At 39.1% G+C, this 7450-nt stretch overlaps 2 long non-coding RNA genes across 2 annotated transcripts; one reads left to right on the top strand and one right to left on the bottom strand.

The window, feature by feature from the left end:
* Positions 1–501: 501 nt before the first annotated feature.
* On the bottom strand, positions 502–4190 carry LOC306830942. The gene is made up of 2 exons (XR_013780038.1): positions 3876–4190; positions 502–1953 (listed from the first exon to the last, which is right to left on the bottom strand). It is a non-coding gene; the product is annotated as an uncharacterized lncRNA (long non-coding RNA).
* Positions 4191–4414: 224 nt separating this feature from the next.
* LOC306830959 lies at positions 4415–6985 on the top strand. The gene is made up of 4 exons (XR_013780039.1): positions 4415–4523; positions 5404–5467; positions 6011–6097; positions 6475–6985. It is a non-coding gene; the product is annotated as an uncharacterized lncRNA (long non-coding RNA).
* Positions 6986–7450: the final 465 nt, after the last annotated feature.

Here is a 7450-nt window from a genome sequence, read left to right on the forward strand (position 1 = left end):
GAATTAAGAACCATTATATTACTTGGCTTTAAAAAAGAAATGTGGGCTTTGATGCTTCCTCAAAAACTGAAGACTGCTTGTGTACGAGCTTGGAACCAGAACACTTCATTTCCTTTGTCATCATTTAGCCAACACGTGTTTTCATGCTTTATTACTTTAAATGTGATTCAGGCTGTATTTATCATTATGATTATATTCATTATGTTTGTTTGGGGGATAGTTTCACTGACTGTCAGGTACAGATTAGAATCAATTAGAAAACTTGAACAGTCACTTTATTTTATGTCATGGTGTGGTTCATGATAACATGCTCCATGACAATAACAGTGTTAAGTTAAAGTAATCACCAGACTTGAATCTATAAACAATGAACAGATCTGATGTGACCTAAAAATTCCTTCACAAATGATGGAGACTGATCCAGACCGGGCACCTTCTCTACATCTGGGCCCTATACACAGAAAATACGCAGACAAACAATGCGAGCTTTGAGAGGCAGGGTAAATGCAAACAAGACTTTATTTAATGTTTGGAACAAAATAGAAATTTAGAATTTTCTTTCATACACAAGCATGTGACGTTTGGAACAATCATGTTGAGAGACCATTTTTTAAGAATATGGACAACTCAATGGATTCTCTCATGTGTGAACTGCCAGGTGGCCTTTTAGAGTTTCATTTCGTGTAAATCTTTTACCACAAACGGAACAGGTAAATGGTTTCTCTCCTGAGTGAACTGCAGAGTGTCGCCTCAGATCTCCATTTTGTGTAAATCTTTTACCACAAACGGAACAGCTAAATGGTTTCTCTCCTGAGTGAACTGCTGAGTGTCGCCTCAGATCTCCATTTTGTGTAAATCTTTTACCACAAACGGAACAGCTAAATGGTTTCTCTCCTGAGTGAACTGCTGAGTGTCGCCTCATATGTCCATTTTGTGTAAATCTTTTACCACAAACGGAACAGCTAAATGGTTTCTCTCCTGAGTGAACTGCTGAGTGTCGCCTCATATGTCCATTTTGTGTAAATCTTTTACCACAAACGGAACAGCTAAATGGTTTCTCTCCTGAGTGAACTGCAGAGTGTCGCCTCAGATTTCCATTTAGTGTAAATCTTTTACGACAAACTGAACACTTGAAGGGTTTCTCCCCTGTGTGGGTCTTCATGTGCATCACAACAGCTGTTTTGGAAGAAAATCTTTTTTTACAAAGTGAACAGCTGAATTTTTTGCAACTCAAAAGTTTCCTTCCTGTTTGGATTCCTTTTTGTTTTTTTACTTTCTTTCGTCTGGAGCTTGTAGCACATTCAGAGGAGCTGACTGATATTTTAGCTGTATTACATACCACATGACTCACAGGTACATCTTTGTTTTGCACAGGGTTTAAATCTTCCTGAGGATTCCTGGAGTCCTCCAAAGCCCAACTTGTGTCATCTGTCTTTGATTCAGAGAGTGAAGTGTTGTCAGGAGTATCTGCTATGTCTTTGTTTGGCAGAAGTTTTAAACCTTCCTGAGGTTCATCTCTCCCCTCCCAATCACCTCTGTCATCAGTATCAGATCCAGAAAAGTCTGAAGTCTTGTGAGGAGTATCTGGCTGTAAATGACTGTCTGGATTAAAGTCTCTGCCTGGTTCTGCTCCTCCACAGTCCTCTCCGTCAGCTTCTGTTTTTATATGCTGTGTGTCTCTGCTCTCTTCACTTTGGTTTTCATGAAGCTGTGAGATCTGAGGTTCCTCTTCGTCTTCTTCTTCCTTCTTCACGGGGACAAGTTGGAATGTTAACATGCTGATGTCAAACTCCTCTGGCCCTTGAAGCTGCTCTCCTTCCTGTGTGCCCCAGAGCTCCTTCTCTTCATCTTTAATTTGTGCTGAGTTTGGTGGCTCGCTCTGGTCCAGTCTAGGGCTCAGATCCTGCTGCTCAGGGGAAACCTCGTCTTGACTCACCACCAGCTGCTGCACATCTGTGAAAACAGTGAAATACATAAAGATATAAAAACCTGAATTTACTACTCAGATTAAACCACTGATAGCACTACTTTATAGAGGGTATGCACGAGATGTCTCAGTGGGCGGAGTCACTGCACTTCAAGGCAGCGAGTGACAGAAAGCTCATAGTGGTGTCAGGAAGCAGTACATGGCTTTATGTCTTTTCTGTAATGAGGGGACCTCGGGGCTCAACGATCCATCACTCCACATCGATGCTTTGATTGGTTGAACAAAGATTCAATCGAATCGGTGTAAAAATCAATATAGGACATCATCTTTAAGACACGCCTTTAATTTGAAATTCCCCCCACATGAATGTTTCATATGCTGCGTTCCAGTTGAACTGGGAAATTTCGAGTTCTCAGTCAGAAATATGAACTGGAACGCCCCCCTGAAGTCGTATTTACTAGTCGGAAAGTCGTGGCAACTTGGAGTAGCCTGAGTTAGAATCCAACATGGCTGCTACGTGCATCAACAGTACTTTAAGCTGTAACTACAGTGCTTATTGACCGCTTGTTAATCTTTCTGTGTGATTAAATCAAACACACCGACAGTATCGTGACAGTTCTCTCTGTGGATGTGTCGTCATTGTCTGCTTTTAGCTAACTCAACAAAAGGTACTCCTGGAGGTGTCCATGTTGCTTTTCCGACTTGCAACTGGAACATGCTCAACTCGGGTGTGACGCCGCCCCTCCCAGCTAATTTCTTTATGTCCATAAGGTTTAGATAGATTTTAAATGCTTTTAACATTTTAAAATAAATGCACCGACGACTTGCTTTCATTCTTTTTTTGAGGACCTAGTCTAAAATGTTTTTTTGTTTTTATATTTAAACTTGCTTTAAAAAGGTTAAATGAAGGGAGGGTCTCACTTGACAGCCACAGTGATGTGCTGGTTCTTGGTACTCTTCGGTCTACAAGATTGAGTTGTGAATGCCAATCGGCACTCACATAAACAGAGCCTGGGCTTGTTAAAGGTGGCGAAGCTGTTTTGGTTGCCGGGGTAACTTGAGCCATAGGCTGGGATAGACAATTATCAATTCACCCTGAAGGTTTTCAGGGTGAATTGATGTGCCTGCTGTGCTTCCATTTTGCTTTTTTCATATTCATATATAACCAATATCTAGGATCACATACTGAAAAAAGATGTCCACTGAACATTTATAGTCTTTTAATCTCTTCAACTTGTTTAGTTTTACTTGAAGTGTATTTTAAGTTATTCACTATTTCATGGAGAAAAAACGACTTGGTTTGACTTCTATAAAAATAATTTACATTTATGTCTGTGTAAAATAATGAGTGACTTTTTCGTTCTTTATTCTCCATTAAATATACTTACTTTGGTGACTGAAAATATTTTTCAGAAATACAATTTCAAAATGATCCCTACACAGATCTGCTCTCCAGCTGCTGACGCTCACCACATTACTGACAGGGTCCAAAGTTACCTTTTTGACTCACCTGCAAAGGTGGCTGGTAGATCAATTCACTGGCAAAACATGTTTTTTAACGGCTGAAGTAAAAAAATAGTGTTTTTGTGTCACATCTGTTACAGTCCATTTAACTGGGGAAGCATTATGTTCTGTTGAATCAATCACAGATTCAATAATTTTATCAACTTTGTAAATGTAAAAAATACATTTGCTTGCTTTTATTTTTTAAATAGGTAATTCCCTCATTCATTTTTCATTTTAAACCTCCACATATATGGCTCTGCTCCACACACTAAACACTATCCTCCAGAAACAGACGTTGTCTGTGAACGTCAAGGTCTGTGACGCAGCCGTTTGTTTATGTGTAAACAAGGTTCAACAGAGAGTTTATCTGAGCCATAAACCATCATTAGTGGAAGAAATGTTCACATTTGACTGGAATTGAATCAGCATTAAAAACACCTACCTAATCTGTGTAGGCAGACTTTAGGGTTGAAAGCAGCATCCAGCAGGCGGCGTCGTTGATTCGTTTCCCGTTTTAATCGACAGATTTCCTCGTCATATTCTGCTTTTGTTCTTTCAAACTCCTCCAGAATCTCTTCAGCAGCTACAGACAGTCTCTGCTCGATGAAAACTGTCAGTAACTGAACTACCTCCGACATTGTAGAGTCAACTTCTCCCGACAAAACTCAGTTTACATTTCAAACTGAAGTTACTGAACCGTTACCTTGGTTACCTCGCGAGCGCGAAGCTAACTTCATGACGCTAGCCTGATTGTGATTGGTCCCTGGGTGTTGTACGTATTACTTGATAGTTCCGTGTTATATAAATTTAAGAAATTAGGTTTTCTGAAAGAAATTAAAGAAGTTTCGTTGTTATTACATTACATTTACATGTGTTTGGATTAAATAATTTACAAGTGTTGCAACAACGAAACTGGATTAATTAAATCGAAAGGCACTGGACTCAAAGTAGGATTGTCCCAAATTGCTCTCTGTAATTAGTTTGCGTATGCGCAGTCCGTTTCGCGGGTCTTTTAAATTAGAAGGATGGTTGGAAAATTGTACAGCATCTCATCGCCATTCAAAGAATTCACTCATTTCAACACATTTCGGTCAGTAAATTTAAAATTTTAGTGCACAAAAGTGACCTGGTTCATTCAGTTTTCTTTATACTTAAGTATATTTTTTGTATGAATGGTGAGATTTCCACTTGTTGGGTGAGCTAGCTAGTTTTTCCTCCTAATCCTGTGTAGCCTCAGTGCCACTTTAACTTTATATCAAACTTGTAGAGATAAACTTTCTGAACTAAATCTGCCAGCTTTGGTTTGAAATCTTCCGTTTCACTTTAAGCCCAGACTCTGTAGCACAAGAGGGGATAGTGGTATCACTGTCCAAAAACGCGGTTGAATCATTGGAGCATGAAAATCCCGACCCGCACATTTTGCCTGCTAGTGACTAAACGGTAGGGAGTTATCATTAGCTTTAAAAACTGGTGAAGTCTCCCGTTTCTCCTCGTCATTTTAAGCCTAGATTCGATTCTGTAGCTCAAGAGAGGGCAGTGCTATCACTGTACAAAGTCATTTTGGGGGCCGGACTCTGTAGTTGTCCGTGTAGAGCCAGGCTTTTCTTGTTTGTTTCACCATCAGAAGGATAGCCTAACTGGTGTTAGAAATGCCAATAGATCATTGAATATTTTATGGTAGTTACTGTATATACCACGTTTCGTTTACAAATGTGATAACATTTTATTTAATTTGAATGTTTAAATTCTAAATGCAAATCTAAAAAAATCAAATATTTTATTTGATTAATCCAGCCTACCATATATAAATATGTTTTGGTAATTTATACCACGTATAAATATTTTCTTCTTAAAAAAAAAATTTGGTCTTCAAAACGTCTGGTTAAAAAAGAGCCGGTCTACAATAATTTGTCTCTTAATGGCATCATGTGTATGATTTCTTTCTATTTGTATTCAAATGACACTTTTAGGGCACAGATCCTTGGAGATTCCAGCTGCCAGCGTCCATGCAGGGCTGAACATGGCTCAATAACGGTGAGTGTCCCTAATTTGGTCATTGTGTCAATTATAAGGATTTGTTTTACTTATGTTCTGTAAAATGTTGGGTTATCCTTGATAGAATTTGCACAGAAAGGAAAGTATACTAGCATGCCATGTTTTACACTGGAATTATTGCAAAATTGTTCTTTTCAGAGACATGAATGTGGATGTGCAGAATCAGTGGGCACAAGGTATCACTTATTGAAGCACTATAGGCATTGTCATTTTGGCCATAGACATCCATATCAATGCACATATTCCACCTATTTTCTGGAATTTAAGTTTGACATTTTTGGCATATCTGAACATTGGTGGACACTGACACACACCCTCATACTGACACACACATCCTCATACTGACATTGCAGCGTACTCTGGCAAAAATAGACTTGCAGCGTATTTAAGACGAAGCAGAACGCAGTCAGACGGACTGCAGCGTTTGCTGTGTGAACACAGTGATTGACATCCTTCCACCTTTGTGGTAGAAAGGTGAGATCTCTTTGCACAATTTCTAAAGTGTTTCTTGTTCTGTTACAGAATCCCATCATTCTGTAGAAGGGTATGCAACTTCAAGGCCCTTGCTACCTCAGCAACGATCCTGCAAGTCTTATAAAGGAATACTTGGTGAGTTTTAGTTTTTAACTCTTCTATAGTGTAGCACTGACACATAATGTGTAAGTGAAAAGTGGTGTAAAATATTATTTCTTGGCATTACAGTTATGACTTAAAAATGAAATGTGTGACTCAATATTACACTCACAAAAGATAACGTCCAGGTTAGCAGGGAGTCATTGGACTTCTGTTACATATTGTAGGTTTAACTGAATATACTTGCACTGGTTTATGGTTCAATGTACTTCAGAGCCACTGTACAGCACAGCTGTATAAATGACAATAATGGAAATAACTAGATTAAGAGGTTTTTCAGCGGCGCAGGGAGCCAACTTGTTCATTGGCGCCCCTTACAGTTTCTAATTGTCATTGTGTTATTTTCTCTTTAGGACATTGACACCGGCGGAATCAAAGAAATGGAGCACACAGTTGTTGACATATGTTATCAACAAGGAAGGAGCAGAGGCCACGGGTCCCCCAGATGACGAGGGAATCATAATCAAGGGCGTGGAGGTTTTGACAGACCTGAGAGATGTCGCAAACGCATTTGCAACAAGCATTGTTTGTCTTGATATATTCTCTGACCTTGAGCTAAATACCTTAGAGAATTGTTAATGTTGATTTGGCCAATAAAATATTGTTTTGGAATATGTGATGTCATTCTGTCTGATCATTTTGAAGGAGGAACAAATTGGCTTTAAACAGTCCAGATTCAACAGTAACATGGATGCTCACTTGCAGTTTTCTAAGTGCTTGGGCTTTCCTTTGAATCTCAATGTATTGTTGTTGAACTTATTATTGCAGTTTATGTCAGAGTTACTTAACTCAGTTGTGTGGAACCTGTTGACATAACCTTGTGGTGTAAATGCAATGAAGATTATTAAATTCTGTAAAACTTAAGTGACTGTGTTATTTTGTATTTATCTAACTCACTTAAGTTAGCTGAACATAACTTTGTTAATTTGTATTTATCCAACTCAATTAAGTTGGCTGAGTGACGGGGGTTAACCCTGAAGTTGGTCCTGGAGCAGAGTCTCCCCTGTGCGCTCTGACCACGGTCGGAACGCCGAAGCAGGAAAAGTTAACACATTGTTTTCCATAAACGTGGTCAAAGTCGTTAGACGCACGAGAGGTACAGTGCAAGTCAGTAAGATGTCTCAACTCATAGATATATTTCAGTTCAAATGGGGCCCATTGTACAGCTGTAACACGTGTCAGGATGGTCATCATTAGGTCCATGATGAGAAACCAGAAATGAATGACAGCGGAAAAGCTTTAGATTAGAAAACCTTTCTCTAGTGGTTTCCCCAGAGGCAGATATGGAATAGATATATCTGCCACTAGATCTAATTGAAAAAACGAATC

This window comes from Symphodus melops, assembly GCF_947650265.1.
Source record: "Symphodus melops genome assembly, chromosome: 10".
Classification (NCBI taxonomy): Eukaryota; Metazoa; Chordata; class Actinopteri; order Labriformes; family Labridae; genus Symphodus; species Symphodus melops.